General features: G+C 42.0%; 1 protein-coding gene and 1 pseudogene across 6 annotated transcripts in view; both read left to right on the plus strand.

The window, feature by feature from the left end:
• LOC100991444 (chromatin remodeling regulator CECR2) overlaps positions 1–23921 on the plus strand; it is a 192501-nt gene that overhangs the window by 48662 nt on the left and 119918 nt on the right. The window lies entirely within an intron of this gene.
• Positions 1901–6247, plus strand: LOC100995370 (telomeric repeat-binding factor 2-interacting protein 1-like; annotated as a pseudogene).

The raw sequence follows: 23921 nt of genomic DNA on the forward strand, positions 1-23921 counted from the left end.
CCCTGGTGTGTGATGTTCCCCTTCCTGTGTCCAAGTGTTCTCATTGTTCATTTCCCACCTGTGCTCACTCACATTTTCACATGCTCTCTAGGACGGGAGAAAAATGGTTGGGGTGAGGCGTTAGGGGCAGTGGGAGTGGATTATAGCTAGTACCCCCCAGAGCCTGTGTGTGATTTATCTTGAGCCTTTCTTAGTGGTGTACCTGTTTGGGGGCATGCTTACATGTTTAAGGCATCTGTTGGTCTCCAGTGATTAATTTCTGAGGTGTGGTTTATAAAGTGAGAATCAATTTTAGACAGTGTAAAATATATGATATACATGTTTACTAAATTGTCTCTTACTTGGGGCATAGGAGTATGTGTAAGATGAATGGTTAATTCACTTAGAAGCCATTCGTGTTGGTGCCTTCAGTGCCTAGCGGTGGGCACTATAAAGTCATTACATGAATGAATATGAACCTTACCTGTTAACAGACATATGGCTTGTAGTCTCAGTTATTGACTTTTCTTTATTTTTTCAGCTGAAATGAAGTTTCTCTTCTTCTCCTTCTTTGTTCTTCTTTTTTTCTTCTTCTTGAGACAGGGTCTCTGTCGCCCAGGCTGGAATGCAGTGACACAATCTCAGCTCACTGCAACCTCCACCTCCCAGGCTCAAGCCATCCTTCCACCTTAGCCTCCCAAGTAGCTGGGATCACAGACAGGGGCGCGCCACCGTGCCTGGCTAATTTTTGTATTTTTTGTAGAGATGAAGTTTCGCCATATTGCCCAGACTGGTCTCAAACTCCTGGGCTCAAGCGATCTTCCTGCCTTGGCCTCCCAAAGTGCTGGGATTACAGGCGTGAGCCACGATGTCTGGCCTACTGTTTTTTAATAGTTCATTTAAATTACTGTGCCTTCTACAGTTGGTATTTACACCATGCATAGGATAAAATGGGAAGATGTCTTAAAGTAGTGTAGGGAAGCCTCTGACAGGAAAACCTGGGCCTGGGTGGATCAGGACTTACACTTACTTTTGCCTTAGGCTATCTTCGTGAAATGGAAGGTTTGTGTTTTTAAGTGGGTCAGAAATTGGAACTTTAAAATGTTGGTTTCAGCAACTTTGGTTTATCTGTTCTTTACTTTCATCTACGAATAATTTGAAACTTTTATCTCTCTGTTGTTTGTTCATCAGCCCATCAATCCGTCCATCCGTTGGTCCATTGTGTAGCATCCACTGCAACACACCTTTCTCTTAGATTTAATTTTTTGTTCACTGGAGATGTGAGGGCTCATCACCAAATCCAGAGGTCCAGGTTTCCCAGTACACTCACGATTTCTGGGAAGAAACTGTTTTTAGGATTGCCATTAATGTTTCCAGGTCCTTCCCATTTTTGTGTTGGATTAAAATGGTGACAACATGAAGCCTGCAGTCAATGTGAAGGGAGTTGGGTGCCTTTCTTAGTGAGATACCTTAAAGGGAACCTTTGAATATGGCTCTCTAAATAGTGACAGATCTCTTATAAAATATGTTCGCATATATAGAGTTCAAAGGTAAGCTAGAGACATGAAGAAAGGAGCAGTGATTTATATTTATCGCTTCCTTAAAATGATTACTAATATGGAATTTGGAATTTTTTTGCTTTGTGAGTCAAGAAGATGGAATATATATACGTTTAGTTTTTTTTCTATACCTTTATTGTCACTGACCTTTTTTTGTATTTGTTTCCTTTACCCTCAGATATTGACAAATTGCATCCTCCTCATTAATGCTCTGAATGATAAAATGGGCAAAACCAAATAGGGTATGTTGGTTAGGATTTTGGTCCCACAATCTAGGCTATAGGAGTTCAAATCTTGATCATACTATTATTATTATATTGTTATTTTGAGACAGAGTCTTGCTCTGGTCGCCCAGACTGGAGTACAGTGGCACTGTCTTGGGTTCAAGCAATTCCCGTGCCTCAGCCTCCCTAGTAGCTGGGATTACAGGCACGTGCCATCATGCCCAGCTAATTTTTGTATTTTTAGTAGAGACACGGTTTCATGATGTTGGCCGAGCTGGTCTGGAACTGCTGGCCTCAAGTGATCTGCCTGCCTCAGTCTCCCAAAGTGCTGGGATTACAGGTACGACCCACCACGCCTGGCATTGATCATACTATTATAGATGGATCATGGTTCTTCCAATTTGGAACCTTAGATTGTGTCAGTAGCTTTACTTTTTCTCTTTTTAAATAAATAAAGCACCATTGGATACCAAATGTGCACATTTATGATTATTTCCATATAGTAACTCCTTAAAAGTGTCACAGTATGAATCTTTTTAAAGTCTCTTGATACGTATATCACATCAACATTGTCAGATTCTTTTTTTTTTTTTTTACAACAAAGGGACTTTAAAACAAATCTAAGAATTTAACTTTATCACATACAGTGGTAGATATTTTACCCTCGTTAATTCTTGAAGAAACTTATTTTTTGATTGGCTTTACTCCATGCGTTTCACAAGTTGTTGTAGGCATTTGAATAGAAATGGCATTTAGATAAATTTAAATGTAGGCCTACCAACAACCATTGAGTGGCACTATCTTTATAACAACTTAAAAAGCTGTACTTAGTGAAACTAATATTAATCACTGTCAAGTTTTGACAAGTCTTGTAAAAAGGCAGGAAAAAATAATTAGGTTAAAGGTGTTATTGGTACGATTTCTGCTTAGGATGAAAAGTAAAATTGTGGCTCTCTGGAATTTACTTGGAAGCAGATCTTCTGGATAGCTGAGATTTCCATATAATGGAGTTTACTACAGTTTACTACTTGTGGCCTGAAACAAAATTTTTTTTAAATTGATACAGGATCTCGCTATGTTGCCTCAGGCTGCCCTCCAACTCATGGCCTCAAGCCATTCACACGAGCAGCTGGGACTATAGGCAGCATTCCACAACACCCAGGCTGGCCTCTTATTTTATTTTAGTATTTTTTTGAGACAGACCCTTGTTTTTCACCCAGGCTGGAGTGCAGTAGCGTGATCTTGGCTCACTGCAACCTCTGCCTCCCGGGTTCAAGGGATTCTCATGCCTCAGCCTCCCTAGTAGCTGGGACTATAGACACGTGCCACCATGCCCGGCTAATTTTTTTGTATTTTTAGTAGAGACAGGATTTCACCATGTTGGTCAGGCTGGTCCTGAACTCCTGACCTCAAGTGATCCACCTGCCTTGGCCTCCCAAAGTGCTGATACTACAGGTGTGAGTCACTGTGCCCGGCCCTCAATTTTAAATTTTCCGCTTTTGAGAAGAATCTTGATAGAACGTATTATACTTCTTAGCCTTAAAAAAAAAACATAAAAACCAATCATCTTTGAGATATAATTTGTATACAATTAATTACACAGATTGTAAGTATACAGTTGAGTTTTGACAGCTGTATACAAGTGTATAACCACCACCCCCCAAAAAATATAAATCATTTTCATTCCCCAAGAAAGTTCTCTCATGCTGCGTGCAGTCAAATCTGCCCCACCACACATACCCTGCCCCAGGCAATGGCTGATCTGATTTCTCTCACTACAGATAAATTTGTCTGTCCTGGAAAATAAGTGCAATCATAACATATGCCGTTTTACTTGTCCTTCCCAGGCTAATGTATGGGATATACTTTTATCTAGTCCCAGTAATTGTGCATCCTCAAGCCTATGTGTTACTGCACTGCGCTGTAGCTTAGTGGTTCATTTTCGTTCTGTTGAGCTGTGTCTGTCTTTGCCCGGAACTGTAGTAGCCCCACAGGTACTGGGAGAGGGAGGTTTCTATTGCACCTCATGTCAGAAACCAACTCCCTTTTACTTGCATCCGTTCACATACTTTCCTAATAGTTTTCTGTTTCTGTTATAATTAGCTGTGAGCTGTGCAACCATGTAACTAACTTTGTTTAAGTATTGTTTAGTCTTTCTGGTCTCCAGATGAGCTATATAAAAATGAGGTTAGGTCAGTCTCGCTGTGTGCCAGACACTCGCGAGGGGCAGCTCCTCTAGTGCCCGGCGTCAGACATGGCGGAGGCGATGGATTTGGGCAAAGACCCCAATGGACCCATCCATTCCTCGACTCTGTTGGAGAGAGGGAGGACGAGAGAGGGAGGACAGGAGCTCTGTGTTCTTCCACGTGGGGCCCAGCCCGGCCGAGCTCATCCTGCAGGGGGACCGCACTGTCAGGTCCAGGAGCCTGGGAGGCGCGGGCCGAAGCCCTGGGCCACTTCATTTCCACAGGAACATCCTGGACTGGTGGAGCCAGCGAGAGGCGGGAGCTGGAGCCTATCGGCTGGGCCCCGCCTCGCCTCAGGGGACACTGCTCGGAGACAAAGCCCGGGGCCCTGGCCAAGGGCACCGCGGAGGCGCCTTCCCAGACGCGGATGACGTGGCTGTCCTGACTGACGGGAAGGAAAATGGCTGCTCGCCCAGCTCCATCACCAGCAGCGGCTTGTGGACAACTCGCCCACGCAGCCCTGGTGGCGGTCCCTGAAGCCCCCGCGGGGCCAGGAGCACGAGCACTTGCCAGGGGACGCCTGGGGCGCCCCTCCTCCCAGAAGCTCCCGCGGAAGACTGGAGCAGGCCACCGGGCTGCGGATAATGGGAACCACAGAGTGAGAGGACTCCGCATCGGCCTGAGGGAAGAGCATGTGAAGGTAGAAATCCGGGAGAGTGAAGAAGCGCTGTAAAAGATGCTTGCAGAAGCCACCCGGGGATTGGAGGAGGTTGTGGTGGATGAGAGCCCTGATTTGGAAATACATTTAACAATGTGTGATGAGGATCCCCCACGCCTGAGGAAGACTCAGAAACAGAGCCTCATCAGGAAGAAGAAGAAGAAGGAGGAGGAGGAGGAGGAGGAAGGAAGAAGAAGGAAGAAGAAGAAGAGCAGAAGAAGAGCAGAAGCAGAAGAAGAAGAAGGAGGAGGAGGAGGAAGGAAGAAGAAGGAAGAAGAAGAAGAGCAGAAGCAGAAGAAGAAGAAGAAGAAGAAGAAGAAGAGAAGAAGAAGAAGAAGAAGAAGAAACAGTTTCTCCACTGGAGGTGGGAGCTGCCATGATGATGATTCCGCAGTTAATGGAGAAGTTTAACTTGGATCTATCAACAGTTACACAGGCCTTCCTAAAAAATAGTGGCGAGCTGGAGGCTGTTTCCTCCTTCGTAGCGTGTGGTCAGAGAGCTGACGGATATCCCATTTGGTCCCAACAAGATGACATAGGTTTGTAAAAAGATGATGGGGATAACAGAGAGGCATTGGTCAAAATATTTGGTGCTCAGAATATAGCTCAGAGGATTAGAGGATTGAGTTTCGAAAGAAATAATTGGCAAGATAATGAGAAAAGAAAAAAGTCATGGCAGATGAGGTGGTTAAAAAAAATTGTGACCATTTAACTTTAGAGAGTTCTTGCATTGGAACTGGCACTTATCTTCTGACCATTGCTGCTGTTGCTCTGTGAGTCCTAGATTTTGTAGCCAAGCAGAGTTGTAGAGAGGAGGATAAAAAGAAAACAAATTGGATGTATTTACAGCTGTCCTTGAACAAGTTTCAATATTTATGAAAGGAAGATTTAAACCAGAGGGGGGTTGGTCTACATAGTAGTAATCCTTTGTTGGAATGGAACCCGTGCTATATTAGTGACGAAGTCAAAGGAAATTTAGGAGGCATAGGCCATTTCAGGCAGCATAAGTAATCTCCTATCCTTTGGCAGAAGCTCCTTTAGATTGCGATGGATTCCAAATAAAGAATTTAGAAATATGGGAAGATTTAATTATGAGGCCTTGAACATGGATTATCCCCAGACCCTTGTCATTTCTCTCAGTGAGCTCTGAGTTCTAGACTGCTTTGAAAATGCCATATTCATTTTGCTAACTTAGTATTTGGGGACCCTGTTCCTCGGCTCTTCTTTTCTTGGAACCCTTCTCAGTCAAGTCTGTAGGATATCTTTCTTTACCCACCACTCATTCAATTTTGTTTAAAACATGCACGCAACCCTAAGGGGTCTCAAGAATAAGCTTACTTGGTTAGTGTGTTATTTATTGAGCATAGTTTGTCCCAACCATTGTGTTAGATTATAAAAATTAGTGGATTGACTCCACTTTGTTGTGTTGTTTTCATTATTGAAAATAAATATAACTTTGAAAAAAAAATGAGGTTGTGTTATGGCATGATAAAACAGTAAAGTTGTACCTCAGCATTTTGATTTAGGGATTTTCTGCTTATCTTATTTACACTTTTATCACTTTAATGTTTATCCGTATGCATTTATCACTTTCTTATTATCTTAAATAAACTTTGAATTTCTCGAAAAGTTTTAGATTTGCAGCAAAAGTGGAGAGGAAGGTACAGAGATTACATAACTTATATCACCCCTGTCCCTCACCCACATTGAGAGGTATTATGAGGACCTCATAATAACTATAGTCCTAATTCTTCCTCCCATCCCTGTATCGTTGCTGTCCGTCATTTTACTTAGAGACATGTATAAGTACACATCAATGTATATAATAGAATATATTGTTGCCATTCCTATTTTGAACACACTCGTTAGCTAAGAATTTTTTTTTTAAGTTTTTATTCTAGCCTCATTCATTCTCCAGTACTTTTTCTTTATGTGGATCGGAGTTTCTGACCTGTATCATTTCCATTCTCTCAAGATTTTTTCTTGGCTGGGCACGGTGGCTCACACCCGTGATCCCAGCACTTTGGGAGGCCAAGGTGGCGGATCACAATTCAGACCAGCCTGGCCGACATAGTGATACCCCGTCTCTACTAAAAATACAAAAAAATTAGCCAGGCATGGTGGCGGACGCCTGTTATCCCAGCTACTCAGGAGGCTGAGGCAGAAGAATTGCTTGAACCCGGGAGGCAGAGGTTGCAGTGAGCCGAGATCCCACCATTACACTCCAGCCTGGGTGACAGAGTGAGACTCCGTCTTGCACTGGGTGTTCCCTTCCCTTGGGTCAGTTAGGCTCTGATAAAACCGCATCTCTACTAAAAAAAAAAACAAAAAAACTTTTTTTTTTTAAATTTCTTACAAGGCAGGTCTACACATCTCCTCAATTGTTGTTGCAGAAAGTCTTTATTCTCCTTCACTACACAAGGATTCTTTGTCAGGGTACAGAATTCTAGGTTGGTGGGTTTTTTCTCATCACTTTATTTCACTCCCCTCTTGTCTTGCTTGTCTGGTTTCTGAGAAGTCAGATATATTGTAATTCTTATCGTCTATAGAGAAGGTGTTTTTTTTTCCCCCCCTCTGGCTTCTTGCAGGATGTTTTCTTTCTTTTCTTTATGTGTATTTTTCTGTAGTTTGAATGTGACATGCTTAGAGTAGTTTTGTTTTGTTTTTGTTTTTGTTTTGAGACGGAGTCTCACTCTGTGGCCTAGGCTGGAGTGCAGTGGCGCGATCTCGGCTCACTGCAACCTCCACCTCCTGGGTTCAAGCAGTTCTTCTGCCTCAGCCCCCCGAGTAGCTGAGATTACAGGCACGTGCCACCAGGCCCAGCTAATTTTTTGTACTTGTAGTAGAGACGGGGTTTCACTATGTTGGCCAGGCTGATCTCGAACTCCTGACCTCAGGTGATCCGCCTGCCTCAGCCTCCCAAAGTGCTGGGATCCCATGCCTGGCCTTAGAGTAGTTTTTTGAGCATTTATTGTGCTTGGTGTTCTCTGAACTTCCTTAGATCTGTGGTTTGGTGTCTGATGTTAATTTGGATAAATTTTCAGTCATTGTTGTTTTAAATATTTCTTCTCTTCCTTTCTTCTCCTCTTGGTATTTTCATGTGTTCATATTACACCTTTTGTACCTGTCCCAGAGTTCTTGGGTATTATCTTCTGTTTTTTTTGGTCTTTTTTTTTTTCCTTTGGTTTTCAGTTTGTATTAATACATCCTTAAGCTCAGAGATTATTCTTTTTTTCAGCGGTGTCCACTAATAAGCCCATCAGTGGCATTCTTCATTTCTGTCACCATGCTTTGCTCTCTGGCACTTCTTTTCATTTTTTCTTAGAATTCCCATCTCCCTGCTCACACTGCCCACCTGTTCCTGCAAGCTGCCTACTTTCTCCATTAGAGTCCTTCACATTAATCAGAGTTGCTTTCAATTTCCTGCCTGATAATTCCACTTCCCTGCCCTCTCTCAGTCTGGTTCCGATGAGTCTGGTCTGATGCTTGTTCTGCCTCTTCACACTACTTTTTGCCTTTTAGTGTGCCTTGCAGTTTTTCTTGGTAGTTGGACAGGATATACTGGGTGAAGTAGGCCTTTAGCAATGTGGTGGTGAGGGGTGGGAAAGCAGGAAGCGTTCTTTAGTCTTAGGATTAGGTCTCAGCCTTTTAGTGAGCACCTGCCTCTGGATGGCGAACTTCACACATGCTTCTCCGTTATCCCCCCACCCTTCATGGGACAAGATGGCTAGACTGGACTGGAGTTGGGTGTTCCCTTCCCCTGCGTCAGTTAGGCTCTGATAAAACCATCTCTCTACTAAAAATACAAAAAATAAGTTGTGTGTGGTGGCACACGCCTATAGTCCCAGCTACTCAGGAGGCTGAGGCAGGAGAATCGCTTGAACCCAGGAGGTGGAAGCTGCAGTGAGCCAAGATCGCGCCACTGCACTCCAGCCTGGGCGACTGAGCGAGACTCTGTCTCAAAAAAAAAAAAGAAGAATAATTAAGTGCTCTGGCCTGTTTCAGAATGGCTCCTTTCCAGAGTGGTCTCCTGCTTCTGGCAAGAGAGGATTTTTCTGATACTCACCATGATAACCTGGTAGAACTCCAGAGGTAAATCTTAGAAGAATTGCCCCCTGTACACCATGAGTGGGTTCCCCTGGAGTTTAGCTCTCAGATTTGTTCACCCTGAGGCACTGGTTCCCTTGTAGGTTTCTTCTCTGGTCAGTTGTGATGCTTTGTATTCCCGGCTGTCTCCAGTTTGGGCACTGTGATTTGCCCTGTGACGTCATCTCTTTGAGGAATCTGAGAAGACTTGTTTCGTCTTCAGTGTGTTTACCTTTTTACTTGTTAAGTCGGACTTCCAAACTCCTCACACGCTGAACCGGAATCCCATTTAGCATCGTTTTAAAACCTCAATATGCATAAATAATAATTTGCCTTTTCCACCTTAATATTTTCCATTCTTTTTGTTTTTTGTCACTCTGCATCTTCTATTCAGAGCCTGTAGCTCTTGAGATTCTGTCATTGTAAGCACATCTTAAAATATTTTTATATTATGTTATCAGAATATGCTAAGGAATTAAATGAACTTTGAGAAGATAATTGTTACCTACCAGGCTAGTCTTGAACTCCTGGGTTCAAGCAATCCTCCTGCCTCAGCCTCCCCAAGTGCTGGGATTACAGGTGTGAGCCACCACACCCGGCCATGGTTACTTTTTTTTTTTTAAGTTTGGTAAAGTTTTAATGACCAAGTCTAAGGGTTGGAGTGAGTAGGGATTACTCTGTTAGCAGGCTCTGGGAATCTCATGGTCATGTAGAAAAAGGGATTCCTCCACAATGGGGAGTGTGGTCATCTCCCTCAATCGCAGACACACCTTGAGTTCAGGGAGACATCTCTCCACACTTGGACCATCTTCACAGACCCTGGCGGCAGTCGATGGGCAAAGCTGTGTAACAGTGATGGTCGTTTAGCATTGCCTGGTATTCATTGTCCAGCACGATGATGTGGAGCTCAAATACTCTGCCATCCTCAACGGGCATATTGTTGGATCTCTCCTCACACTTCCAGGCCCACACTCATGGCTGTTCATGATCACCCAATGACCAAAGTACACTCAGAAATGGAAGGCGATGTCTGAGTGCTCATCGTCCCCCTGTGGAAATGCACCTGCAGCTGTGGGTTGTTGACGAAAGGGAGGATTGGTGTCCGTCTCTCATGCAAGAACCAGTAGACAAAGACACAGGCCATGTGTGGGGCACGGGCAACAGTGACAGTGTTGTCTCCCTCTGGGCAGCTCCTATGAATTGTGACCAGTCTTCTCCATGGTTACTTCTAAAGCCATGTTTTTGCCCTAGACATTAATGTAAGAAATATTGATTGCTTGCTTTTTACTAGGTGTTTGCCAGACAACAGAGAGGTCGAAGACAAGGCGGAGTCCTTGTGTTTCAGAATGATATAATCTAATATCTAAAATTAAGGCTTCTTTCTTTACAGTGTCTATTCTTGAAGCTTGGCTTTTACGTTAACTATGCATTTACTTGCCTTTTGAAAAATGCTAAGAAAGTGTCTTGTGCTTGTTCTCACTACTTTTGGTTTGTTATTTTGTTTAGTAAATTTGTTTGGAAAGATGAATGTGGTTGCTTCTCCTTTTAGCGTCCAAGTGTAGTGTGGTATGGTCTTCAGAGGTTATAAATTGCATCTAGTATCTGAGGAAGAGGATCTTAATCTCATGTATGTGAACACAGGTGAATATGTATGTAGCAGCACCCTGGAATGATTTTTGGTGTGAGAACGACTGTGCTTAGAGCCGTCAAGCTGCCTTCTGTTCTGGACCCATTTGGTCCTGGTTTTTCTTGTGCTTTGTAATTCTTACTTTCAATACATATTTATTGAGGGCCTATAACATGTCAGGTTTTAGGTGCTGAGTATAGGAAGTCAAATAAGTTAAAGATAACTAAACTACTATATGGGCTCTGATAGGAATAGGACTATGCAAAAGGATACCTTGGGCACACTGAGCAAATACATCTAAATGAGACTTGGGTTTGAGAACAGCTTCCCAGGACAGCAGAGCTTGAGTTAAATGTTGAAGAAGCAAGTGCAGGAATTAGCTTGGGCAGAGTTGATGGGTCTTAGAGGAGAAGCAGCATTCTAGACAGTGGAAACTATTTTGACTCTTGGTTTCTAGTCTAGGCGGATGGACCAAGGGTCTAATCTAGAGATAAACCAGATAGGAGGTTAACACTTAATTAAATGAGAGATGATGATGACTCTGAACTAGACTGGTGGTGGTGGGAATAAAGAATAGGGGCCATAAAAGCGATGTTAAAGAGAAAGGAAAGGAGATAAGATCTACAGAAATTGGTGAATAGTTCAAAGTGGGACTGTGGGAAAGGCATCTGTGCTCCTTCCCAGAATTCTGCTTTGGGTGGCTGAGATACAGAGAAATTTCCTTTTTAACCATATATCAAGCTAAGAGATTAGGAAATAAACCCTCAGGTACCCATCATATGTATAGCTTCAGCAGTTACCAACTGAAGGCCAGTCTTGTTTTATCTGTTTCCCCCCACCCAGATTATTTGAAGCAAATCCCAGACATCGTATCATTTCACCCATGAATGTATCCATTTGTCCATCCAAAAGACACTGGTCTTTAAAAAAACAAAAACCCACAATACATTATCACACATAAAAAGATTAAAAAGAATTCCTTAATGTTGTCAAATTTCAGATTTCCATAGTGATCCTCCCTACTTTTTACAATTTGTTTAAAGTCACATTCAAGTAAAGTCCATATGTTGTAAATGGTTCTATTCTTTTAATTTTTTTTTTTCTTCCCTGAGACGAGTCTCTCTCTGTCTCCCAGGCTGGAGTGCAGTGGCGCGATTTCAGGTCACTGCAACCTCCACCTCCCAAGTTCAAGGGATTCTCCTGCTTCAGCCTCTCAAGTAGCTGCGACTGCAGGCATGCACCACCACGCCCAGCTAATTTTTGTATTTTTGGTAGAGACGGGGTTTTACCATATGGGCCAGGCTGGTCTCAAACTCCTGACCTCAGGTGATCCGCCCGCCTCAGCCTCCCAAAGTGTTGGGATTACAGGCGTGAGCCACTGCGCCCGGCCTAAATATTTTTTTATTCTATGGCTTTCCCCTTTTTCTTGTAGTTTATGTTTTGGAGAAACCAGGTTTCTCTTTTTCTGTAGATTTTCCCAGTTTGGAAGTTGCTGATTTTATCTCCATTGAATCATTTAACATGTCTTCGGTTCTCTCTATGTCCTATAAATTGGTGGTTAAATTTGATCAAATTCAGATTTATGTTGGGGGAACACACATTTTTTTTTTAAATTATACTTTAAGTTCTAGGGCACATGTGCACAACGTGCAGGTTTGTTATATAGGTATACATGTGCCATGTTGGTTTGCTGCACCCATCATCATTTACATTAGGTATTTCTCCTAATGCTATTCCTCCCCTGGCCCCCCACCCCACGACAGGCCCTGGTGTGTGATGTTCCCCAGCCTGTGTCCAAGTGTTCTCATTGTTCAATTCCAACCTAAGAGTGAGAATATGCAGGTTTGGTTTTCTGTCCTTGTGACAGTTTGATGAGAATGATGGTTTCCAGCTTCATACATGTCCCTGCAAAGGACATGAACTCATCCTTTTTTTAATGGCTGCATATTATTCCATAGTGTATATGTGCCACATTTTCTTTATGCAGTCTACCATTGATAGACATTTGGGTTGATTCCAAGTCTTTGCTATTGTGAATAGTGCCACAATAAACATATGTGTGCCTGTGTCTTTATAGTATCATGATTTATAATCCTTTGGGTATATACCCAGTAATGGGATCACTGAGTCAAATGGTATTGTGTTCAGAATTGATTCCTTCTGGTGGGTTCTTGGTCTCGCTGACTTCAAGAACGAAGCCATGGACCTCATGGTGAGTGTTACAGCTCTTAAAGGTGGCGCGTCCAGGGTTTGTTCCTTCCGGTGGGTTTGTGGTCTCGCTGACTTTAGGAGTGAAGCCGCAGACCCTTGCAGTGAGTGTTACAGCTTTTAAAGGTGGTGTGGACCGAAAGAGTGAGCAGCAGCAAGATTTATTATGAAGAGCAAAAGAACAAAGCTTCCACAGTGTGGAAGGGGACCAGGGCAGGTTGCGGCTGCTGGCTTGGACGGCCAGCTTTTATTCCCTTATTTGGCCCTGCCCATGTCATGCTGATTGGTCCGTTTTTACAGAATGCTGATTGGTGCATTTACAATCCTCTAGCTAAACAGAAGTTTTCCAAGTCCCCACCTGACCCAGAAGCCCAGCTGGCTTCATCTCTCAGTATTTCTAGTTGTAGATCCTTGAGAAATCGCCACACTGTCTTCCAAAATGGTCAAACTAATTTACACTCCCACCAACAGTGTAAAAGCGTTCCTATTTCTCCACATCCTCTCCAGCATTTGTTGTTTCCTGACTTTTTAATGATCGCCATTCTAACTGGCGTGAGATGGTATCTCATTGTGGTTTTGATTTGCATTTCTCTGATGACCAGTGATGAAGAGCATTTTTTCATGTGTCTGTTGGCTGCATAAATGTCTTCTTTTGCGAAGTGTCTGTTCATATCCCTTGCCCACTTTTTGATGGGGTTGTTTTTTTCTTGTAAATTTAAGTTGTTTGTAGATTCTGGATATTAGCCCTTTGTCAGATGGTTAGATTGCAAAAGTAGGGGAACACAAATTGTTAATGGATGGTGATGGAAGTAGTCACATAATGTCTGCTGTCTCTGAGATGTGAGCAGACATTGATTGTTATTGCCTAGATCCTAGATCCATTATTTTTTAGGGCTTGCACAGTGGCGATTTTTTTCTTTTTAGCGTTAGTACCTTCAGAGTGCACAGTACTTACACAATGGCGATAATTTAATTTTTGGTCATTCATTCTTCAAAGATAACTAGAATATCTTTATAAAGATAAACTTATCATCAAACATTTGGTTATCCTGGATACAGTTCAAATAGGTAAGATAAAAGCATGATTATTTCCCCCCTTATTTCACAATAAAAGTTTTCAAAATATTGAGTTTGTTCCTAGTGAAAAATACTGTTTCTTTTTCTTTCTTTTTTAAATTTAAATTAAATAGAGACATGGTCTCCCTATGTTGCCTAGGCTGGTCTCGAACTCCTGGGCTCGAATGATCCTCTTGACTCAGCCTCTGAAAGTGCTGGGATTACAGGTGTGAGCCACTGCACCCAGATGAGAAAAATAATGTTTTTATTTGTGTGTGTGTGTGTGTGTGTGTGTGTGTGTGTAAAGGCAGCAGAGTCATCTGGGAATGCTCAGGGAATAGGCGTGGTGAGGTAATGTGCTCAAGAGAGACAAATGTTTGGAGTGGCCTCTAGGAGAACAGGAGAGGGGTTGTGGCGCTTGGTTGATGATGGAGATAGCTTATAGTGGTACCAGTGTACATGTGTGAGTCTATTGTTTTTCATTTTTCCAGTGCTCAGATAACTGCCTAGGAGAACATGTAAATGCAATCATTGTTCATCAGGGTTGTGATTTTGTATGGAGGCGTAAAAGAAGGATTGGTGGGATAGAGGAGAGTCTGGAATCATGGGGAGAATGACTGAAGTGACTGATCATGGTGGTGGGGGGATGGTCTAGGGTGGATATGGAGAGAAATGCACAGTGATTGGTACAAAGAAGGTCCTCAGTAAATATGTGGTAGAATTAATAGATGAAGGGAACTAATAGATTGGAAGAAAATATAGTATTGCAAGGACTAGAGATTCCAATGTAGTCAGAATAGGTATTTTGGATATGAATGACATGTGACATAGTAAGATAAAAGACAGGAGGTGAGGATTTGAGAGCAGGGCATATGAAGATCTCACAAGGGAGACCGGGCGCGGTGGCTCACACCTGTAATCCCAGCACTTTGGGAAGCCAAGGTAGTCGGATCGCTTGAGCCCAGGAGTTCAAGACCAGCCTGGCCAGTAGGGCACAACCCCATCTCTACCAAAAAAAAAAAAAACAAAGAAAAGAAAAGAAAAAAGAGATCTCACAGGACAGCATCTCTGGATTAGCTTATACAGAGTAAGTTATATCAATGGGGGTTGACTTATGGAAGATAAAAAGGAACTATACAGCGTTGGATGAGTTCTAAGTAAGGATTTCACAACCATTTAGGTTGATGGTGGGAGGGACAGAAGGAGATTACAGCTTATTATAAGGAAATGGGTAGGTTAGTGAATAACAGGGAGAAGCAGAGAACTAGAGCTTGATTGCATGAGCCTCAAAAGATGTTTTCATTCATGGTCAGAGTGGCAGTAAGAAGTCCTATATGGCTGGTGGAAGACTAAGCCACCATTAGTGCAGTCTCTAGGGAAGGACTTTCTCCTTAGGAGAAAAAATAGTTTAGTTACGACAAAGAGGAGAATATTGCCAAATTGCTATGCATAGAGGTTAAACCAGTTCAGACCCCCCACCAACAGTGTATGAGAGTATTCATTTCCTATATGGGCATTCTTTATTTACCACAGGGTTGATGATAGTTTTCCTTTTTATTAGATTTATAATTGGTACATTGGAACTTGATTCACATCATCCTGTATTCAGTGATGTCTGGCTTCTGAAATGCTGCTGTTATCATTTTATCTGCCTTACTTCTTTCATAGGTCAGGCCTCTTACAGTTGTCAAACTTCAGTACAGTTCTATATGAAAAATGCACATAACCTATACCCGCATTTGTTTAGCAAAATGGTGTGCACGGGTTCCTGATGAACATTGCAAATGTGTATCTATAGAAAGGGCCCTACCTTTCTGCACCCTCCCTCTCTTCCCACATGTCCTTTGGCCATCCTTCCTTCCATCTGGCACACTTATTCTACCCCCTAATTCTTCAAGATGCTCTATCAGCCAATTTATTCTCCATCAGCCCTTGTAGTTCATCACACTCAATTATCTCTAACCCTCTCCCACCTCCACTCCCACCACACACCCCAGTGCTCCTGCCTCTCAGGATGTGATTGATTTTCCTTCTCCTTCTGCCAGCTTTCTCTCTGGGTTAGACTGCCCTGTCAGATTGTAGTGCTGAGGAAAGAAGGGTTCATCCTAAGCCTGACTTGTACTCTGTACAGCTGGAGTTGTTTCTCAGCATCCAGCCAAGGCTTCTTTGAAAACACTCACTGGGGAAAAGAACAAGGTTGCATCATCCCTTTGGGTCATGGCTGCAGTGTCTCTTGGTGGTTTTAAAAACAGCTCACTCCTTGGCTCTCAAATGACCCTGGAAAACAATTGCATTGGCTACATAAGTCATAATAGTTATAGTCAAATCATTGCCTACTATTTATATATATATAATTATTTACCATAATTATGCTAATGCACATCATTAAACCAGATTAACTCTGTTAGTTTTATTTGATCACAACAGTGCCTCGTCTGTGAGTGCCCTGTCTCTATAGTTCTTGTGCATGCTGCATGGTCGAGTGCTCACAACTTAAAGGGAATCTTGGTGAACCTGACAGTGTTGATGTTTGAGTATTGATCATAACCCTGTTCATCCATACACATTTTGCTAGCTTCTGAATGCTGTATCTGTTTTTGCTAAAGCTGGGGTAAAAAAGAAAACTCTGAAATTTGAGTGCCCATTTAATCAGGCATTTAATATACCTTATTTCATTTAGTTCTTACAACTCTGACGTATGTAGGATTGCTGTTTCTTTTACAGGTCAAGAAACTGAAACTTACAGTAATTAATTGAACTGGTCTTGAGGATATTTGGTTTTGAGCTATTTCAAATGAAGACAATACTACTCACCTCACAAGGTTGATGGGAGGATTATAGTGTCTGTGCAAAACATGAGTCATAGTGCCTGACACAGAAGTTATTGTACATACATGTTTCCTGTTCTCAGTAAATTTATGGTCTAGAACACTCTTCAAAACATATATTTTGTTTGAACTTCATCGGCTCTAAAAGTGATCCGTTCCATCTGGAGCTATGGCAAAAAATTATTTGCATGTAGATCTTGAATAACTACCAGCAGTTCCTTGCTTTTGTATACTACTGTTTCACCTGAATTCAATAAATTAAAATAGGAGCAAAGAAAACTATATTTATATTTTGAATTTATATTTTGAATAGTATCATTGGAGCATGACTTAAAATGGAAAAAAAAAGACTAAAGTGGTAATTCTTATTGATGCGTGTTGTAACATCAAACACGTTTTCTAGTATCCCTCGTATTTTTTCACAGATTTTTTTTTGGGGGAGGGGCACGGCTTATTGAGATATTCACAAACCGTACAATTAACTCATTTGAAGTATACAGTTCAGTGGTTTTAGTATATTTAGAGTGCGCAGCCATGACCACAGTCAATTTTAGAACATTTTCGACACCCCAAACCTTTCAGCAGGCACACTCCACTCACTTTTTTCCCCATCCTCTGGAAACCACTGAGCTTTGTGCCTGTATGGATTTTGCCCACTCTTGACATTTCCTGTAAGTGGAATCACACAGCCCTACTTTGTGCCTGTATGGATTTGCCCACTCTGGACATTTCCTGTAAGTGGAATCACACAGCCCTACTGTGGCCCTTTGTGCCTGGCTTTTTCACTTAGCAGAATGTTTTTATGGTTTATTTATGTTGTGGCAGGCATTAGTACTTCATTCCTTTATTGCCAGATACCATTCCACTGTGTGGGTAATACCACATTTGGTTCATCTGTTCATCAGTTGTTGGACATTTGGGTTGTTTCTACTTTTTGGTTATTATCCATAATACTGCTATGAATATTCCTGTAAAAGTTCTTTGTGTGCTCCTAGGTTTTTATTTCTCTTGGGTCTATAGCTAGTTGAATTTCTGGGTCATATGATTACTGTGTTTAACCTTTTGAAGAACTGCCAGACTTTTCCAAAGTCACTGCATTACTTTACATTCTCACCAGCAGTGTATGAGGATTCCAGTGTTTCCACATCCTCGCCAACACTTATTTTTTATTTTTATTTTTTTAAGAGACGGGGTTTTGCTCTGTTGCACAGGCTAGAATGTCATGACATGATCAAAGCTCACTGCAGCCTCAAACTCCTGAGCTCAAGCAACCCTCCTGCCTCAGCCTCCTGAGTACCTAGGACTGTAGGCGCCACCATGCCCGGCTAATTTTTATTTTTGTATAGGCAGGGTCTCACTGTGATCCTCCCACCTCACCCTGTGATTACAGGTGTGAGCCAGCACACCCAGCTCTATCTGTCTGAGTGTGGCTTTAACAGAGACTTGTTCATGTCAGTATTGATGACAGTCAGATGCTTTATTGTTACCCATAAATATAACACATTCTGTATGGTGTTTTTCCTGGTACATTTCTAAGCATGCACTCTTATCACCAAGCTACATCCCCACCTCGTGTGTTACATTTCTGGTTGCCTAAGTACTGCACTGATTTTTGGGTGGAATCGTTTATCGCTTATATCGTTGGCAAACTGGAGAGTTCATTCTTTGAACTGATACGAACAATATCACTTTCTGGTTAAAGTCAATATGTGTGTGAAGGCCTCATATTGCTGTATTTAAAAAATCTTTAGAAACACTTTTCACATGTAGTCTGTCTCAATAATAGTGTGTAGATTTTAAAGGAATGCTGTTAATATAATACCCAGTTTGGGGAAAGTTTATGTGTAGAACTGATAAAGGTATTTTAAAGGTTGTCAGTAACACATGTCAACTCAAACCATGTGTTGATTTGCTCAAAGAAGTTAAAATTAACGTTTTAGAGTTATATTCTCCCCTGTCATCACATTGTTTTTGTCTTCCTTATTGTTGCTCTTTAAACAGACTCTGGCTCTGTTGCCCAGGCTGGAGTACAGTGTGCCTCGATCACTGCTCACTGCAGCCTTGACCTCCTGGGCTCAAGTAGTCCTCTCACCTCAGCCTCCCAAGTAGGTGGGACTACAGGTGCGCACTGCCATGCCCGGCTAATTTTTGTGTTCTTTGTAGAGACAGGGTTTTTCTGTGTTCCCCAGGGCTGGTCTTGAACTCTGGAACTCAAGCGATCCACCCACCTCGCCCTCCCAAAGTACTGGAATTACAGGCATGAGTCACTGTACCCGGCCTCCTGTCTTCACAGTGTTACTGTGAATATCCAAATACAGTTGAATGCATTATCAAGGAGGAGCTATTGCTGAAAATTGGTTCTTTTAGGGGGAGGTGATGAAAAAAGCTTAGCTATTATGATGGTTTTTGCAATACACAACCTGTTTCTGTCATACTAAAATTTCATGGTTTGGGGACAATGGGGAGCGAATCTAAAAAGATTCCTTAAAAGGGTGGTAATGAAAAATAGGTTAAGAAATAGTTCCCTGGGCATAAAACAGTTGCTAGAATATAACTAAGGTCACTAGAGATCATTTAGTCAGACCTTTTCCCCCAGTGTTTTAAAGTAAGGCACAGAGTGAAATAACGTATTTTGTTAAATAAGCAGTACTTACTCTGTGTCAGGCCACTTTTTCTGTCCATGAGGGTAAAAAAAAATGAAGAGGCCTTTTGCTTCTCTTGGGAGAATGAACAGTTAAAGCCTGGTGTGACTATTGTTCTGTCAAGGTGAGTGGGAACACAGAGGAAAGGCCACTCAGGTTAAGTCAGCTTGAACGAAGGTGAGGAAGGATCCAGGAGAGGTCATGCTCTGAGTCCAGACCCATCCTTCTAGGCAGCTGTAGTGGAATTTAGTTGTTTTCCAGACTTGAGTGTTTGAGAACCTTGGATTGTTTAATTTGAAATGCAGCTTCCGAGGCCGGATTCTGGAGACTCTGATGCAGGCAGTGCAAGAATCTTGCTTTAGGATTCACCGCTTTACATGGTGGCAGTACAGTAGGCCTTCTTCAGGGGCAACTTAAGTTAGTAGTCTAACTTTTCTTTTTGGACACTAACCGTTTAGGCTGCTGCCTTAATCACTTTCAGAGCAGTCTAGAAATAAGTTCACCCCCACCATGGATTAGAACCCCCCACTCTTTTTATGCCCGCACCCCCGCTGCTGCTCCCCGTAGCTAAGCTGTCACTCCTGTCTTGTTTTATGTTCTGTTTGTGTGTATTTTCTTGAGCACTTTCTTTTGTGGTCATTTTGGGTGTGGGATACCTTTACCTACTGCTGTTCAGAATAAAGGCAGTGAGTCTCATCTTTTTACCCAGTTAGAGAGTATTTTGTTGAATCCTGGGTGTTACAGTGAAAGGATAGTGTCAAGTCAAGGGGGACTTGAGAGCAGCCAGCATTATCTGGCACTGATGGAAAGAAAGGAAGGAACACACATGGGGTATTGTTGAAGTACGAGCTAACCTGCTACTCATTGATGTAGGGCTAATGTCGAAACTCAGAAGCCTGCAGGGCCAGACAGGTAACTTAATGGAGGGGATGGGGCCTGATGTGCAGTTAATGAGTTGGAGGATCCATGTCCAATCTAAGAGGCAGCCCCCTGTTAGTGCCAGCTGAGTCATGAAGAACTGTGAATCAGTCAGACTTGATTTTTCAAGCAAAGGGAGATACCCAGATTTTTATGTAAGCTCCTCCAAAGTTTTTTCTTTCTTTCTTTCTTTTTTTTTAATGTTGGACAACCAGTGAAAAGCAAAACAAAACTACAGACCAAAACAAACGTTGCTGCCTGCCACCAGTTTGCAATTTCTTATGCATTCCATGAAACTGACTAGTTGACAGTCTTTTCAGATTGACAGTCCATGAACAGGAATTTGCTTATATTTCTAAGACTCAGACCTTGGCAGAAAGATCGGAAAGCAAAGTAGAATTTGGAGACCGGGTTTTATAATTGTAAGATCTCACTTTTGTGAATTGCTGATTAGAATTCACAAAAGTTAGATCCATGGTGCAGTGCCTCTTCTCTCATCTCTAAGTTTAGGAAACCCTCAGCACCTTTTGAACTGTGTAACCTGACAAGAAAGATGTCTGGGGAATTAGCAAGTTCTATTTTTGTTTGGTCCAGTGAAAATTCTGGACAGGCCACAAACACATTCTAGGGAGTCTATTCTAGACTCCCTAGGGCTCTTTTAATTCTTAAAAAAAAAAAAAAAAAACAATAGGAGCAGGAACATCCAACTTAATCCAGTGAAACAGTGATTTTTTTTCATAGTCATCCCATCCCTTATACAGTGTCTCTCTGGCCAAATTAATTAATACATCAGATGTTCTGAAACACACTGTACTAAATTAGATTTGGGGTCATAGCTATGAATTATCAGTCATCCTCCAAGGGTGCTGGGCAAAGCAAAGGTAAATTTTTTGAAACTTTAGTTTCTTTCTTTTCTTTTCTTTACCTTCTTTCTTTCCCTTCCTCCCTCCCTCCCTCTGTCTGTCTCGCTCTGTCACCCAGGCTGGAGTGCAGTGGCACCATCTCAGCTCACTGCAACCTCCGCCTCCTGAGTTCAAGAGATTCTCCTGCCTCAGCCTCCTGAGTGGCTGGGACTACAGGTGCGTGTCACCAAGCTCAGTTAATTTTTTATATTTTTAGTAGAGACGGGGTTTCACGGTGTTAGCCAGGATGGTCTTGATCTCCTGATCTCGTGATCTGCCCGCCTCGGCTTCCCAAAGTGCTGGGATTGCAGGTGTGAGCCACTGCACCCGACCTTTAGTTTCTTGATGTACCATTTGCTGTTAGCTTAAATTATGCCAACTACAGCCCAAGCTTAATTCAACATTTAAATAAAGTTCTATGCACAATAATACAACACAGCACTTCTATTATAGCAACAACATTAGCTGTCTCTAGTTCATAAAATAAGAAACTGGAGTGACGGAAGAAAGACTTGGGTTGCTTGTTCCCACCTTTGACTTGTAAACTTCCTTAATGGTCTTTCATCAGATGCTTAAGCTGCCAGAGTATCCCTTATGAATTAACCAGCTACTCTGTGGGAAACTGCTTTTGTGCTACTTCCAATTCTGACAACCTTTTTCTCAAGTTGAGCTGCCTCTGTTCCTACTTCTGAAATGCCTGTGCAATGCTGACTGAGTTTGTCACCAGTAAGTTCTCCCCAGACAGGGAAGTCCTGCGGGACCAGTATCAGTCCTCGGTCAGGAAGAGGTTGTATAAATAGCGGGTGCTCACACTCTAGAAAAAGGGGCGGAGGAGAAGGTAAGTGTTGAGCCCCAGATGTGAACTCCTATTTTTGTTTCAGGGTAATTAATGTTTCCTTAAGTGAGCTAAGCCTTGGGCTCTTGCGCCTCTGGCTTTCAGGCCTGAATCAGCAATCTTTAGGCAGGAACTGGGGGTGGGGAAAAGGATTTTGTATTTCATGTCATCCCCAAATGAATGAAGTAATATGAGAGCAGCACTTTCTGAAGCTTGGCCTTGAGGCTGGAGAATGGGTTGTGGAAGGTGAAAACTTTCCTTTTAAAATCCTAGTGACTTGGGGAGAACTGGCCTCTGCCAAGTCTCTTGCTGCAGTCTGATGACTGCAGCTCTCAGAGATGCTGTTGGGTTGTCTGGTGTTTGTTTCTAGTTCTCTGCTCGAGTGTTAGTGCCATTAGATGGTCTTGCCCCTGTCTGCGGTTCTGCCTTCCCTGTCTTCCCCTTCCCCCTTGGCCTCCTAAATTAGATACATTCCCCCTCTGCTCCCAGACGTCTCCATCTCCTCATCCCCTGACAGAGCAATCATTTATCAAGTTGTTTCACGCGTTGTCGGGAGGGGGGCCCTGGGGACTCAGTTTGTTTCGTCCCTTTGTTGAAGCTCCACAGGATCGGCCAGCTTAGTCTCCAGCCAACTGCTGAGAGTTGCTGGACTCCAGGAGCAAATGTTAAAGGGGCCGCCTTTCATCTACTTGCTGTGACTTCAACCTTTCTATTTAAATTCCAGCTTATTGGAACTCACATACATACACTTCCTCGACATGTTTTTGACCATATGATATTTCTTTTTCATTATGTACCTCCCCATCCATACCATCATTGAGGACCTGAAATAGATTTTTCATAGTATATTACTGTAGACATACTTTGTAAGTAGGAGTTCCTGCTTTTTTATGACTTCTTTTTATGTATGCTTTGACTTATCAAGGTGTCACACTGTTGACCATAGAAATTTCTAAATAGTATAGGGATTAAAAAAAAATTTTAAAGTTTGTCAGACTTTAAAATGCAAGGTGAGCATCACTGCTTCTTAGCAGGAGTGATGAAGGTTTTCCATAGTGTCTACAAAGATAAAAGGAAAAATTTCCTTCGACTTCAAGGATGTATAGTGTGAATGTTAACCAATGTTGACCATGAATTTGAAAGATGGATGTTACTTACTGTAACTTAATAGTTTAAAAGGACAAAGTTTCTTTTGTGGAGTAATAGAAATGAGACTTTAATGTTAATGAAAATTTTTTTCTGTGATCTAGGAATATTTCCTCCCAGTATTTTATTATGAAAACTTTCAAATGAACAGAAAAGTTGAAAGAATTGTACATTATATTTGGGGTTTTAAAAATGCATTTCTTTAGCTAGCTGAATATAACATGCAGTAGTATCGTAATGCATTGTAAAGTTATGCTTGGAAGCAAAGTAACAACAAAAATGCCCCAGATGACATGCGTTACAAACAGAACATTTCAAAAATGAGTCCCTTTCAACCTGAACAGGGCTTATCTTGTGTTTATTGTAGACAAGCTGAGCCCAGAACCTAAAGTTGTATGGTATTGAGAAGTTTAGTGGGGAAAATGTTTTCCTTTCTCATCACATGTTTTGGGTTGAAAATATTTAATCACTTTGATGAGACTTGTCGACTGACAAGTAGTTTATAATGAGAGTAAATTGTCCTTAGTACCGTGATTTGGTTCCTGTATATGGAGTCTCTTAAAACAATTTACTCAATTTAACATCAAAATGAGCCCAAAATGTTTTCCCATAAGGCAAGCTTGTCCAACCCACCTGCCCGCAGGCCACCTGCAGCCCAGGACGGCTTTGAATGAGGCCAACACAAATTCGTAAACTTTCTTAAAACATTATGAGATTTTTTTTTTTTTGCAATTTTTTTTAAAGCTCATCAGGTATCATTAGTGTTAGCATATTTTATGTGTGGCCCAAAACAATTCTTCTTCTTGTAGTGTGGGCCAGGGAAGCCAAAAGATTGAACAACCCTGTCATAAGGTATGTCATTATTGGGATGATTTCCAGCTGAAAAACTTCAGTGTGTTATTTCTTACTGATTTTTCACAGTGAAACTTAATAAAATTGTAATCGCTAAGAAAAAAAAGTTGTTTTCTTTTTTTCTTATATTAATACTGTTTGGCTGGACATGGTGG

Source organism: Pan paniscus, chromosome 23 (genome assembly GCF_029289425.2).
Source record: "Pan paniscus chromosome 23, NHGRI_mPanPan1-v2.0_pri, whole genome shotgun sequence".
NCBI classification, from domain to species: domain Eukaryota; kingdom Metazoa; phylum Chordata; class Mammalia; order Primates; family Hominidae; genus Pan; species Pan paniscus.